This window comes from Pleurodeles waltl, chromosome 11, assembly GCF_031143425.1.
Source record: "Pleurodeles waltl isolate 20211129_DDA chromosome 11, aPleWal1.hap1.20221129, whole genome shotgun sequence".
NCBI lineage: Eukaryota > Metazoa > Chordata > Amphibia > Caudata > Salamandridae > Pleurodeles > Pleurodeles waltl.
In genome coordinates, this window is record NC_090450.1 from 891,589,167 (window position 1) to 891,605,598 (window position 16,432).

General features: G+C 43.0%; 1 protein-coding gene across 7 annotated transcripts in view; it reads right to left on the reverse strand.

Moving 5' to 3' along the window:
- The window catches only part of WSCD2 (WSC domain containing 2), a 1,176,783-nt gene that overhangs the window by 806,082 nt on the left and 354,269 nt on the right, over positions 1–16,432 (reverse strand). Inside the window, exon 3 of one of the 7 annotated variants that reach the window (XM_069214800.1) lies at positions 13,771–13,917. The exons of the other annotated variants lie outside the window; for them this stretch is intronic. The gene's annotated coding sequence lies outside the window, so the exon portion shown is untranslated. The remainder of the gene's footprint in view (positions 1–13,770; positions 13,918–16,432) is intronic. 7 annotated transcript variants of the gene reach the window in all.

Consider the following 16,432-nt stretch of genomic DNA (forward strand, 5'->3'; position numbering starts at 1 on the left):
AATACAATCATCTCCACCCTCACACCCAATGGCTTCCTCCTCACTGAGACCTGGCTCAATCCCCCTTCCACCCCTAACATTGCCACTGCAATACCCAAAGATCACCCACTGTGATATCATCAACAAGCCTGCAGAGGGATCAACAACATAAACAAGAAATCCATTGAATGCACCACCACAAATGACAACATCACCCGAGCCATGGAACACCTCAACTTCTGACTCCAAACAGACTGCAAAACAACCATCAGGGACACTCTTGCCTACAGTCTCCAGGACCAAATCCATCCACCTACAGCTTTATCCCTAACGTCATCGCCACTTTCGCCATGGACTCCAACAACTACATCTTTCTTGGAGATCTCAACTTGCATCTTGATGACCACAATGACATCAATGCTACCAATCTCCTCAATAGCATGAACAACATTGGACTCACCCAACTTGTCCATGACCCTATGCACACTGCAGGCCACACACTAGACCTCATCTTCACCTGCAGCGGCTGTATCAGGTACAGTCACACCACAGAACTCATCAGGACTAACCACTCCATGCTCCACTTGAACATCACAAGCTCACTCACCTCTGCCCCCAGTCTGCCCAACTTACTACTGCAGGTGGAGCAAAGTCTCAAAGGATACAAGGGTCAATGCCCTCAACACCACCCACCCCATCTTTCCCAACAACCTAGAACAGAACGTCAGAAACTTCAACAATTTGATCACCAACTATGCCAACAGCATTAATTCTTTCTGCAACAACACCCACAGAAGATCCATCAAGAAGGCTTCTTCCACAAGATCGCTAACATCTACAGAAACTTCAAACCCCAGCCCAAGGCCACTGGCTTCTTCAAGCAACACAGTGACCCCACTACCACCACAGCCATCTGACTAACCAAATGGAGCCAACTCACCCGACAGGACACCGCCTCCATTAGAAATTCAGTCCACTCAGGATCCCCAACTGACCAATGCCCTCTCCATATTTTCAACCTTGGTGAAGCCAGAATCAGCCACATACCCACAACCTTGTTCAACACCTCAATTGCCACAATCACATTTCCTGATGACTGGAAACATGTAGAAGTCAATGTCCTACTTAAGAAACCATTGGCAGACCCCAGCAAACGCAACAACTACCAGCCACTCTCCCTGCTCCCTTTCACATCCAAAGCTTTAGAAAAAGCCATGAACCAACAACTCTCCTTGCACCCGTCAGGATTCTGCAGGAACCACAACACTGGTACAGCCCTCATTGCAGCTACAAATGACATCTGAGCCCTACTTGACCAAGGAGAGACTGCTGCTCTGATCCTCCTAGACAACTCTGCAGCCTTTAATACAGCCTTCCTCCACACACTCATCACAAAGCTGCACAACATAGGCATCCAAGGAGCCACTCTCATGTGGATTGCCTCTTTTCTCACTGGAAGAATGCCAAAAGTTAGCCTTCACCTACAAACACAAGGAAATCCACCTTTGAGTACCCCAAGGATCCTTGCACAGCCCCACTTTCTTCGACAATTATATGACACATCTGGTCATCAGTGCCAAACCCCACAGACTCAAGATCAAATGCTATGTCAACAACACACATCTTATCTTCTCCCTCTCCCGAAGACACCACCAACACCATGACTAACTTCCACAACTGCATGACAGACGTCACCAAATGGATGAAGGACAACTGCCTGAAGCTCAATATGGATAAGACAGAGTTACTGACTTTTGGAAACAAAAGCTCCCCATGGGATGCATCCTGGTGGCCTGCAGAGCTTGGACCTACTCCTATTCCACTGACCATGCTAGGAGCCTAGGCATCATTCAGGACAACAAGCTAATCATGACGACTCAGGTCAATTCCATCTCCTCCTCCTGCTTCTTCATCCTGTGAATGCTTTGTACAATATTCACATGGATACCCCAAAGGTCCAGACGCACCATCACCCAGGCCCTCATCTCCAGCTGACTGGTTTACAGCAATGTTCTCTACGCATGAATCTCGGCTAACCACCTCAGACAATTATAAACCATACAGAACGCTGCAGCCAGACTCATCCTGGATCTCTCTAGATGAACCCACATCACCACCTACCTCAAGGATCTCCACTGGCTCCATGTATAGAAAATATGCCACTTCAAGCTCCTGACCAATACATACAAGGCCTTACGCAAGTGCGGACCACTCCTTATCCTACCTAGCAGTGAAAACATGGAATAAGCGACTCTTTCATCTATGGACCTCCCCATCTGTTCTTGAGTTCTGAAAATCCCTGAAACCTGGCTATTCAGCTAATCATCTGGAACCTGCCAGCACCTGGATACTCTCAGGAGTGACAAGTAGAGCTCTACAAATCTATTGACGCAGTGAGATAAGAAAGAAAATATTATTCCCAATTCCATAGAACACAGAACTCTACCACCAGCATAGTAAAAAAAAAGAATAAAGGAAGTAGGGGCAGACTTGGTATTGAATAGTACAGATGCTTAGGTGGTGCAAAAATAGAAATGCAAATCAGGAATAGCCCTAGCATTGATCAATTTCAGCCAGCAAAGCTATTATGTGCTGAAGGAAAATACGAGTACAGCAGCACAAGCGCTCTGCCCCTCGGAGATCCAAACCCTCATAGTGCATGCAAAGGGGGATAACAAGGCAGCAACAGTGTAAACACCCATAAGATTTCTTGAAAAGACAGATTTTCTAAACAGGCAGATTGTGTGGTATTCCCAACCATCACATGAAAAAACATGCCCTGACACACAGATAGATTGCTCCGTAGACAAAGTCCATTATTTGTTTTACCTGCATAAGTCTCACCGGCTGGGCACAAGGGGAAATATGAATCAGGAAAGCAACCCTCTAGATGCATGAAATGCTGAAGTATTGTGATAAATAACCAGGGGCGGCTCCTCCGTTAGGGTGGATGAGCGTTGCTCCCCACAGAGCAGCAGAAGCTGCAAAACCTTTCACAACAAGGGGATAATAAACTATGTTTATTGACATTCATTGTGAAAGGGGTGGGGCATCTGGGATGATGAGTAGTAAGTGAAGTGCACTGTGCACTCCCCTCAGTGCTCATATGTGTTTGGCCCTCTCCAGGCCAGCAACCACAGGCTCCCAGTCTGCCTGGGATCACCCTGGCTGGGTGCTCCCAGCCAATCCTGATGCTGCTTTTAGCAACGTCAGGAATGGCTGCAGGGCAGGCTGGGAGCCTCTGTCTGCAGCCTGCGACGGAGGAGAGGAGCGGTACGGCGAGGAGCGAGGTTAGTTTTCATGTTATTTGTTTTTATTTTATTTTTATTAAATTAAGACCACCACCACCCCACACACCGCACCGGCCCCGCTCCTTTTGAGCGAAACAAGCTATGACCGTAAATAACCTATGTTCTTTGATATGGCAGCGGTGGTCCACCTGCGCTCAATTAGCAGTTTCCACATCTCCATATAATATTGGTGAACCAAACGTTTTGCAGAGTGGGATAGCTTCTGATTTATGGTGACTCGCTCATCCAGATAAACACTGAGGGACTGATTTATGAAAAGTTAGTGCTGCCTTTGCGTCATAATATTTTGTAAGTTTACACCGCTTTTGTGTCACAAAATGACGCAAAGGTAGACTACCTTTTCATAAATCTGGCCCTTAAGGAGCTCAAAATAACTACCAAGAGTGTTAGAGCATACAGGAAGGCAGAGGAGTTCAGCCTGGGGCTTTGATGACTTCTCCTCGCGATCTCGTGGTGAGCTCCTTTCTCTAGGTATGTACGTTCCGGTTGCCACCTAATCTGAGGAGGTAATGGGTGTTTGGAGAGAGCTGTGGACATATTGAACCATTTAAAATACCCCTTTAGATTACATATATAAAGCTGTATACACACTTCCGCATCTGAAATTCTACAATAGCCTCTCTACCTCCAGACGGAAGTGACGAAATAGGACGACAGCTGGGAAGAACGGTTGGGAGAAGCAGTGACTTGATTCAGAAAAAAAGACATAACAAAATAGTTTTTAGCTGAAATTAATCCGACATGTTGAAATTAGATGGCTGCGGTTCCCTGTGCTCGTTTGGGACAATTTTAACATATCTGAAATTTATAAAGGGGTGTGAAATTATTACATTAGTACTAACAGGATTAGTTTACCCAAGTAATTGCCTCATAATTGAATGTCCAACGCAGTACCCTTCAGCTGTTTTAAAAAAAGTGTTATATTTTGTTGTGTACTAAAAGGAAAAACAGTTTAAAAAAAAGTCGTTAAGCATGTAAATCCTTTTGAAAGGAAATATTTAAATTGCTATTATCATTGATATTATTATAATTAAAGCCTAAGGTATGGAATGATGGGGCAATATAAATTAGCTAAATGATGGTGGATGCTCACGCGCCGCATTTGAATATCCACGTACACTAAGTCTCGCTATAATTGATTTCAATGAACCATTAACGTTGATAATTGCATGCTCAGCATCCATGCTGCACATTTACTTTGATTTTTAGTTACATTGCATACCACAGACATATATCTTGGTCCCTGTTTAATTAATGATTTCACTCTTCAGAGGGTGGCTTCTGCCATCAGGGAAGAAATGAATTAACATGCAAATGTCTGTTTTGTACAGACTAAAACTCATTTTATGCAGGAAGTAGGAGGTCATGTGCAAGATTTAACAAATAAAAATGCACAGAAAACAGGAAAACTGGGGGACAAAGAAGAAGACCCGTCAAACAACAATAGCCAATTAAAACATGTTTTAATAAATGGTTGTTATTTTGAAATATTGGAAGTATTAAGGCAATTTTGTCTTCTTGATTTGTTTCAGAGCAGGCAGAAGATGCCAGACGCATTGAAAGGAACACCACTTCCATAACAAGGATGACATTTATTGGTACATGTTGAACCGAATTAAGGCCAAAAGAGGTTGTCATACGGAATGCCCACATAAAAACAATATATTAATTTTTGCAAGCATTTTAGTGAAATATAGATCCAAGGTACCTTAAGCGTTTCCACTTGAACACAGTAAGTATGTTGCTGCAAACGCAGGACAACTCCGTCTCCTATCACTTCATTTCCATGGAATGATAGAAAAAACTTGTAGGTAAATGCACTCTTCTTCATGGCCTTCCGAAATTATTAATTCTTTTTATGGGACCTATTTCACTCTCATTGTTTTAACAATAGAAAGCTGAGAGACTGCTACAAATCTGCATGTGCATCATCCCTTAAACATGACAGCAAGTGGCTAATTGCAATCGGTATATTCATCTCTTTAGTAAAACCATAATAATATAGTGCAAAAGGCCCATCAGTGCCATAAAGTACTGATGTCAGATGTGGGCTACAGTGTGGCTTTACACCAAACACATGAGTGACTCCAAATACAAACAGGATATCTGAAGTGCTGGACCCAGAATCTGTATCCAGGACACGCCAAATTAAATTATACTGATACATTGATACATAGGCCTCGTGTATGAGCTTACCTTCGAAGCTTACTTCGGCTTAGTCCAATTTGTTCCTGTCATCACATGAGGTGCCCTCAGGCCAGATTTGGACTGAGTGAGTTTATTTAAATTGGGAAAGATTACGTTTATATTTTATTAGGCCAGACCAACGGAGTGTTAGGAGTATCATGCAGAGGGGCCAGGGATGTCTGCTATCCCTAAACCCCCTAGATAAGGTTTATATAATATTCTTTGCAGTGACGTCAGAGGAAGCACGTAAAATGAAGGCTGTCCTATCATGTAAACTTTCTTAGGATAGGATGAAGACTTATCGACAATCACTAGTGAGTGACTACTGGCGGAAATTTCCCATGCCTGAGGCCTCTGAACAGCACTGGACTTGGATAAGCACAGTAGATAAGGGCGAGTCAGCTGTCTGTGTCTGATTGAGGAAAGTATTGGGCTCCTGGAGCCTTCTTGAAAGCTTGGAAGTGCTTTTCCAGGGTCAGACACTGTGGCCCACTGTGGTCCACAAACGTAAAGGACAGGAAGGTCGCCTATACACAAGAATCCTATCATGAACTCGAGCCTGATTTCGAGCCCTGTCTGGAGTGAGTGGTCCACCCTGTTATCTATTGGCCGGTACCTAGAAGCTGTCATATTTGTTTTGTCCAATGTATGCTTTGCAAACCGAAACACGTTCACATTTCTGTCTAAGTGAAACTGATTTTCCAAACACGAAAGAGCAGGAGAAAGATATTTCGCCAAGTGTAAATTGGTGACGGGACTTTTGGCTCTAATCCTGGAGCAATGGCAACGAAGTCTGTTTTCCCCTAGAATCTGTGCCTTGGTTTCTCCAGGAGTTTTCTTTGAAGTGGGGAATAGCTGAGTGTATCAGTCTTTAAGGTAAATAATCCTGCAGTTTTGGTTGCAGCTTTTTTGTTATTATTTTTTATATGAGTGGGTCCCCTCATAGCCTCTTTTGGAAAGGAAATGTAGATAGAGTAGAATTAACGTTTACACCTCCATTATATTTCTTGACCTTTTTTTAAACTCTCTTAAAAATGTATTCCTCTTATCCTCTTAGCTTGTATCTGTTGTTTTCGCCTGGATTTACTCATTGCAGTTTCTTTCTGTTCACTAACTTGTCCAGCAATTTAAATGGATGTTTTCTTAACTGTGATGTTATTTTGGTGCTGGTTAAATTCGTTCCTCTCATTTTTTAAGACAAACCTGCTGCTTTGTGCCGTAGCTACAAAAGCTAAACACAAGATTTCTTAATTAAACTGCATATTTTTAACCAGACACTGTATCACAAATTTGTGATAATACAATTCTAGCTCTCCCTAATTATTATTTAACCCAGTATTTTTCAATATCGACATGGTTTCATTAATGTCAAGGACATAAAGCTTCAAATGAGAGAGAGCTTTTGAAATGAGGTGGTATATAAATTGGTATTTTTGAAGAATTGGGATATTTTCAAGTTTGTAAAAACATTTAGAAGTCACTTGGTAGGAGGATATGTTGACATAAAGTGTGTAAAAGGACAGTGCTTCGCACTATGATTATGCTATTGTACGTCTATCAGAATGTTTCATTAAGGAAGAAAACTTGCTGCAAACCACATGTAAATGAATTCTAATTTCGTCGGCCAACACAAACTGGACACACCAAATTCCAAATCTACTGGCTGTCGCAAACTTTAATTTAAAAGTGTGTAGCTGTTGCTGCCTTCAACATTGCCAGCAAAAATGTATCATAACTGAGGATGTGCAGACCTACCGCAACAAGGATGTTGAGGATTGTTTGGGGATTCCTATCTGTTCCTTCCAACTGGTTGCCAGTGTTAGATATAGGTGTTGGAACATGAAAGGAGATAAAGAATTCTCCTGATAGTGCAAGACCAATTGAGAATATGAGAACAGGATTGACATTTTTATATAAGCCCATTGATTATTCTAACCTCCATTGTAATCCTGGATGATGAAGAATTATCTATATCTACAATTGAATGTATATACTTCTATGTACATTTGTGTAGTCCCAAAGCTTAGCAAACACATTGTTATTCATCGTGCATTAGGTCTCTTGGTAATGCTCCAGTCCTGAGAGGTGATTGCCATATGTTAATAAAGTTGCTTGAGCTATAAATGATCAAACACATGATTTAGTATGTAGCAGGTTGAACTTAGGGCCTCATTACAACTTTGGGTGTCAGAATACTCTGGCCTCCAAAGCCACAGAGAGGAGGCAGCTGTCATACCGGCTGCCTCCCCACCAGTCATATTACAATGCTCCCATCAGGCTGAATGGCAGGAACATCATATTACAACGTTGAACAATGCTACGGTTGCAAAGCAGACAGTGTGCATCCCGAGGGTGCTGGGCAAGGGGGCCCCAGCCACCAACCTTTCCATGGTGGGGTCCCTGCCATGGTGGGCTGGCGGAAACAGGAGTCATGATCAGCATGGCAGCGCTGAGCTCACGCCGCTGTGACTGATCCCAAGTCCTACTGCTGTCAGCCCATCAGGTGCCATATTGACGGCGGTGACGGCGGTCCCCTGATGGTCTAGCCGCCAGGGTAGTGTGGCAATCGGACCACCTGGAGTGCGGTGGTCTGACCATCACCATGAGGCTGGTGGTTGAAGATCGCCAGCCTCATAATCAGGACCTAAATCTTTGCTTATTTTCTTTCACACCCGATGGAAATCTTAGGGACTCCTTAGAGTTGGCCCATTAAACTGCACTACCTGAGCAAACTACTGTTTGTGCATGGGATTGCAATTATAAGTGGTGTGTTGTTTATCACACTTGGTCATTTCTAGGTATGTTAACAGTTTGCACCCTTTGTTAAATTCCAGTGGGTCAAAACTGCTGCAATTTATCAGGGAGCAAAAGCTCAAGATGTGCTGCTCCAGGTGGCAACTACTCCCCATAGTCAGCAGGGGTATCACTCTACTCTTCTCAGTCACCACTGTGACATGGTCTGGACTCTTTGCTTTGTTTGGATGGTAGGCGTGAACTTGACCCCCCCTGCTAATTGAGGCAACCAAAGACAGAAAGATATTAAACAAGAGTGAGACACCTGGGGTGACAACTGGTGTAATCACAACTTTGAGAGGGTTAGCAGGGCAGAAGGAACAAACTATTAACATTATCCACTATTTCTCCCAGAAGGGCAAATATCTCACTTGCATTGTGGTACTACTTGATACTTATCTCAGAAGAGAAATCTATGCTTTCTCCTAACTCAACTGTATACCAGTTGAAGTGCCCTCTGAAATTATTTATAGTATTGAGTTGTGGTAGAAGTAAAGCACTTTTTCTTTGCAAAGCAAAAACACTGGCTGAACTAGATTTTTTTATTTTTTTATTTGATGTCTCTTTGAGTACTGAGCTTTTATCACACACAACATATTTAAGTAGGCTTTGGATTGCTCACTTTCGCTACCGTGAAGTCTGAGTGCTAAAGGGGCATATCTGCTGTTCAGTTTTGAGTTGCGTAGTAAGGTAAAGCCACAGAACATTAGTCTGTCCCATACACTCCAGAAAAAATTACAATATGATGCATGGCCCAATAATATGAATACAGCTATGTTCCTTTGTGCAGATGCTGGTAAGCAGCATTTGCAGGGAAGTGGTAAAAGATCGTTCCATTCTTTCTTTGTGTTTACTTGGCATTTCCGACAGCTGGAGGGTATCCCTTTTTCGAGAATGGGCAAAGCACCAGATGGTATCCACTATTATAGTGGTGGAGCACACTTCCACTCACAATGGGAATACTGCTGGGTGTGCATGTGCCAATATTGTTAGTGTGGCTCCAGTGCCTCAGATGATGTCTGTCCATGTGTACCTGCAGCCTCACTTTAGAGGGGGAAGATCGCCCCCGCCCCTGTTGAGGAGTAGTTCCCAGAGGCTCCATACGTCCATGAATGCCACACTCACTTTAAAATTTACTCGGGAGGGCACAAAAAAACCTCATACACTGTTCTTTTTTTATTTTTGTCTGCATTTTTAGCTTTCAAAGAATGAGAGGTTTGGAGCTGTAACAAATCAGGGATACCTATTTTGTCTGGCATTTAAATGTTGACAAAAATGTCAAATATCCTTACAGCTGCTAAACCACAAGTATTTTCCCTAGCTCTCATGCACTACATTAGATGCAGTATATAAATATTCATAGCATACCATACCATCTTCTCCAATTGCATAGACCATCTTAAGAATTAACTGCAAGCTAAAACTCAGTGTGTAACTAGCACGTTAAGCAACCTGAAAATGATTGAAGTATTTGTGTTCAGTATTTTGGCAAGAAGTGAGTTAAGATGCCAATTGGAAAAGTTGCACATCACGCTAAGACACAAAAATGGCAAAGTTGGGGGTGGAGGCAGATTGTACCACTTGTCCCAGACCATTTGTCCTGTGGTTAGGGGGAGGTGGAAAGAAGGATCTTGCAGCCACTTGTCCCAGCTCTCAGGATTGTTGTACTTTTCTGCAATGTATCAGGGTGTACATAGCTCCATGCTGCAACTCTCCACCTCTTCATAGTGGTAATTGATAGCAAGAACCTATGGTTAGAGTAGTACACCAGATTCTACCAGTATGTCACTCTGCTCCAGCCAGGGGTGTAGCTATCATGCTATCATTAGTACAGCAGATTCAGTGGGCTCGGGGGTTTGAGAGGTAAGCCGCATCCCAATAAAGGCTGTTTTTACTATCCATCTAGGATTACGGAGTGTATTATGTTTGCTTGCATTAAGGTCACTGATGTACTTGTTCCACCATTGTTTTCAGTCGCATATTGGCACTCAAAGGGCTATATTTTATACATGTGAAACCTGACCCATGCATTACACTGAGCTGTTCATGGTTGGGATATCCTACATTTCCTGTGCAAAGGGCTCTCTGGGCCATAGTCACAGTCGCATGAAAGATGCTCCATGTTGGCCAAGTCAGGGTGATGTATTTTTATACACTAGCCATACTCCCAGCTCTGATTTCTTCTGGCGCCAGCGCAATGACTTAGGGCTTGATTTAGATATTGACAGACGAGTTACTCCATCACAAAGGTGATGGATATCCTGTCTGCCATCATCTAAATCCCTTTAGATTTTAGTGGATGTGACGGAGTAACCGATCCTCCAATAGATAAATCAAGCCCTTACTTGCCTAATATTGTAATAGCTTTGCCCACAGTTACTGGGATACAACATTTTACAAAATGAACCTGTATACAAATTGAAATCCCGGCAAGTTCTGACACATCTTGATGGCTTGAAAGATGCAGCTCTGGAAATCCAAGAAATATGGAGACATCAGCCATATTGCAATCTCCAAGTGCTATAATGGGATTGTAATACAGTGGAAAAGATATCCGTCACATTTGTGACGGAGTCACCCTGTCTGCTAAACTCTAAATCAAGCCCTAAATGTGAATTGTGTTGTAGCCAATGGATTTTCCTTGTGTCATTTTATGAATTGATGTACTTGTTTATTCTGATATTTTTGACCACTAAGGTATAGAGTAACAGGCTGAACTGGGAATCAAACTGCTTATCCCAGCCCATCAGTGCATGATGGAGTCAAAGAGTCTCTGGGGGGACTTTCCGGGTCGTTACAAAAATATTTTTGTAAAACCCTATAGCAAATAGTGCCTTCTAAAGCACATTTTTCGAACATCTTGGATAAAATATTGTAGGTTTCGCATGTAGATCTGAAAGGAAATGATACATTTTTCCAATACTCAAGAGTTCTTCAGGAACAATCTTTCTGAAGAGCAGTGAATTGTGCATGTGCGTATGAGATAAATGTGCAATGAATAAAAGCTCCTAGATACAAAGCAGAAAAATAAATTTTATCACAGAATAAATGCCAAACTGACACACTGTGCACAATTGGAAAAAAATGATTCCTCCAAATATACCACTCTACTAACTTGCTCCCTGCGCTGCTTTAAATACTGAAATGTCCACTGGGCTTCCACATTGCTCCTCTATTTTGCTTCACACCATGCAGTATTGAGAGATTTCTATGAACCACTGGCTGATTGTGACCTCGTAGGAACGTGGAGTATTATGTACATTGGGTAAGTCTCACTTTGTAGTACTCCCACAATATCCCAAACTAGATCCTTTGAATTCACACTAATACATTCCTAGATCAGCCCTGGTAGTGGGGCAAAGAACAGTCAGGTTTTACTATACAAACATGTGTTTAGCATTTCAGAGTACCAACATGGGCAATAAGTAAATGTCAGGACTCAAAAGACACCAATTTATAAAAATAGAGCAGATTTTTTATTAATTTCAACACAAAAATGAAGTCAATTAAATACAAATAACCAGAGTTATGGATTTAAGAGTGAAAAAAAATTAGTACCTTACAAGCTGTCAAGCTTACCATTGCGGTCAAAGGGAAAAATCACTATTGATAATCAGTCACTTGCAGTGTGAGTTCAGAGTTCAGGGGAACCCACTATAAGTTAAGGTGATGTGGGTCCTAGGACAATGTTTCAACAGCGAGATCAATTTAACCTAGCTTGTGGGACCCAGGAGCAGAGGTGCTCTGGGTTTCCTTTGTGCTGAATCTGGGAGCCACGGGTGCTGACAAATCTCACTTGTGACACTCGGTCCCTGGCAGGTCGAGTTTGGGGGAGCCCATTGTGGGTTAAGCTTGTGTGGGGCCCTGGGCCAGGATTCTCCAGGTAGAACAATTCTACCTAGCTCAGGAGTCTTGAATGCAGAGGTGTGCATGGCTATCCTTGGTGCTGAACGGGAGCTGCGAGTGCTGGGTTTACTACTGAGGCAGTGCTACTGGGGAAACAGATGGAGAGTCCCAGGAGTACTTTTTCGTGAATTACAAAAAGACCCTAACACATTATCTGCAGATGTAACTTTTGATTTTTTTTGTGTGAATTGGATCGGAAATATTTAATTTATTTACATGTGTTAACTCTCTGAATATGGGTGTCAAACTCACTTGATCTGTGGCCGTTTATTACTACCCATCACACAAGTGATTATTTTGTTTATTTCAATAATCTATTTCATACTTTTTAGCTGTTGAACCCAGCAGGGAAGATTATTAGAGAACTTTCCACATTGGATTGTCAGACACTACTTAAATGGAAAGGACAATCTTCGACAAGCAGCTGAGTACTTTATAGATAACCTTTTCATTATAAATTAACCATATGAGGCTTTGAATATAGGACAGCTACGGTGTATTTGTGTGTGTGTATGGGTGTGTGTGCATGTTTATGTGTGTTTGTGTGTGTGTGTGTGTGTGTTGAGGGGGAAAGATAATTTTACGCAGTACAGCGTAAAGCTAGATCTCAAATATTTACATTCCAAGAATAGCACCTTAGCCTCTAGACCACATCTCTCCAGAGTAACTCTCTCATGGCTAATGTGTGAACATGCCAGCTAAAATTAAAAATAAATGCTCCTATTGTGGCATGTCGCTCACGCACATTTAATAAAAGATTCACTAATGACTCTGATGCGCTGAATGTTTAATACTGTGGCAGTGCCCCCTGCTGGTGAGACAACTGGCTCCCCACTGCCAGCCACATATGGGACGCACACAGTGCAGTCTGCTTCAGTGCTGCAGGCAGCATAGCAAATTGCCTTGCTTTCTGCTACCTCTGGAGTTACAGCTTATCTCCTCATCATAAAAGCAAGTGACCCATCCTAGCTTGCCTGAGGTTAGAGACTACCACACTGCACTTGACAATACTGCACAAGGTTAGGGGACCATAAGTAACTGAACATAAAAGAGGAAAAACAAATCGTTAAATCATTGTGTCATTTCTGTGCCTTGCTCTATTCTCATTTCGCAGGAGTGGATGGGAGGGGAGGACCGATTAATAATAACTCACAGGCAAAGAGACGCGTGCCCATTCCACCTCCTGCCGCTCTCCTCCCCTGCATACAAATTAACATCAGTATATAAATATATATATATGTATATACAGTTCAGATTCTTCCTCTTGTCCTACTGCACCAACGCTCCCAAAGCACAGGTTTCATCCTGAGGGCCACCTGATCAAATGCACATTTTAATGGTAATACCTCAGAAATAAGTACAGGTATCGAACGGTACCATTAGGGATGTAACATTCCTACAGTCCCAAGTTTATCTCTTTAGGTCATGTTCAACAAGGAGAAACGTGGCAGGTTGATAATAATGTGCCGTAATTGGTTTACCTGACATTTTTACCTCTCTGCCACACATAACAATGCTGGCAAAACAGGAGGTCTCGTAATTATTTACAAATACAGACTTACAGATTGGTAATGAACTAAGACTATGCATTTACCGTTGCCCATTATACCACTGCCACAACCAGTATTGTTATCAGCAGGCTGTAAATGTTTCCCAATGAATCGAAATGAAACCGATTTTATATTTTCATTGATTATTCTGAAAATCTGCCACCTTTGGACCCTGCTTTCATTAGACACCTCTGAAAAAGAAAAAGAAAAAAATATTTTCAAAATTGGAAGAGCTGCAAATAAGCCCACAGGGTTTAAGTTGTGCTATACTCAATATTTAGGTTTAAATCTTTTTTTTTTTTTTGGAGAAATGTTTAAGACAGAAGTACTCTACGCCGTGATTTGAACTTCGAAGTAGATGGAACATCCCTTACATGTCAGCCAAACCAGTCTGATGAAACTAGAGAAAAACTAATATAAGTCCCAAATATGCCTTTTTCCAACAATCTAACAAACTGATTCGGCAGAATGAGCCATGGGGCAACAGAGAGAAAAGACGACAGAAACAGCAAATTATCATATAGGAACAATTCCCACTGTCCCTATCCCAGATCCTCATTGCCCAGGCACCTGTCAGGTAGGATGTAAACAGCTAATCTACTATCCCTGTGAACACCTAGAAGCCCATGTAAATGCCCTATTAAGTCACCCTGGATCTTGTTCCGGGCTCCACAGAAAAAAAGCTATTGTTGAGTCTACTTGTGAAAATGGGAATTCTCTTCTCTATGTTTCTCCTTCAAGCACATTGAATAGCCCACTACAGCCCATTTTTCTCGTGTGTGTTCCTGTCGTAAAGGCCACTGAAAAGACCTGGCGAACAGCAATACTTAGAGAATGACCCTTAGGGCCTCAATATTGAATTAGCACGAGCAACAGTCCGAGGCAGCATATGTCCAAAGGCTGCACATGTGCACTCCGCTGGCAGTGCAGGTGGGGCAATCCTCGTTGAAGACGATGGGCCTCATTTACTAGAAACTGGCCCATCATCATCGACATAGAAATTCTGGTGCATCAGTTGGCACAAAAGTGGTGCAGTGCTGGAGTAGCATCAGTAATCTGACGCTACTCCAGCAATGCGAGGGAAGTCCAATGTTAAAAAGCACAGCATCACTTTAACACATGTTCTGAGAGGGCATAAAAAAAATGAAGCTGTGAAGGTGCAGAATGGCGCAGTTAAAAGTAATACATTTCACTGTACCAGTTGTGCGTGGCTTTTAACACTAGAACGGCCACCCAGCATACATTATACCTGGTGCGGGAGTAATGTGGCACAGGGCATTACAAACTGGCGCAATGGTCCCATAGGGGACTGCTTGCGCCACCGCAGCATCACACTACAGCGGCGCAAGGCTCTTGCAAATAAGCCCCGATATCTGCAAAGCTGATTCCTGATGGTGAAGGAGCACAAGACTCCAGTCCTGGGACCTCTTGCATTTTCCAGCATGCTCCTCCTTCCCTTGTCATCACACAGGCCACAATCCTGGTTAAATCATGGCGATGCAGGAATCTGTCCCACCTGTGACAGCCCCTGATAAGTCCTGGAGTCTGCTGCTCTCAATACTACACCTCCAAGTTCACTATAGTTGGCTAGTGTTGAGCTGTCTTCACAGGCACAGATGGGTTTGCGTAGCGCTGCAACAATACAAGGAGGTCAGTCAGTAGATGGGGCCACAGAGATGTTTGCCACATAAGTACTCCTAAATTTCAACCTCAGAGGGGCCCTTTGCTAGTCCTGTTGCAATGTGCAATCAAAAGGTGGCATACCTGTGCCTGGGACGAGTAAGGGAGTGGCACAGTGTAGGCTTCATCAGGAGCTCACGCAGAGCTTGGTCATCTTGGGGCCTCGTTAGGTCTGTATCTATGCTCAGTAGTTATATGTGTTTTCTTTTGTTTCACTTCAAATATATATACACAAGATCTTTTCTGCTTAAAGGTAAATGTTTGTCATTTTCTATTGTGAAAAGTACACTACGGTACTAAAATATATGTTCGCGAATTTGTATTGAATAGACTTAGGGGCATATTTGTACTCTGTTTGTGCCGAATTTGCGTCACTGCTTTTATGCAAATTCGGCGCAAACCTAACTCCATATTTACACTTTGGCGCTATACCCGTTTGACTCATGTTTTTACCGTGGAAACCTACCTTGCGTTAATGAGATGCAAGGTGGGTGTTCCAGGGCAAAAAATGACTCTAAGGCCTTTGCGCCTTATTTATACTCCTGTGCAAAAATGACGCACGGGAGGGGGAGGGCCTTAAAAAATTACTCTAAACGGGTTTAGAGTCATTTATTAATGCCTGGGTCGGGTCAGGCGTTAAGGGACCTGTGGGCTCATTTCCATGGTCTCTGACCATGGAAGCAGTCCATAGGTGCCCTTCCCTGCCCCCAGGGACGCCCCCTGCCACCCTCGCCAACCCCTGGAGGACACCCATGGATGGGGGGACCCATCTACAGTAAGTAGAGGTGAGTAGAGGTAAGCATTATTTTATTTACGTAGAAGTGGCATAGGGGGGCCTAATTTGCCCCCCCCTACATGCCACTGTGCCCAATGGCCATGCCCAGGGGAAAGAAGTCCCCTGGGCATGGCCCCCAGGCAGGAGTCATTTCCATGGGGGTTGTGCGTCCAAAAATGACGCTAGTCAGGTTAGAGCCAATATTTTTGACTCTATCCTGACTTGCACCATTCTTTGGAGCACAACCCCCA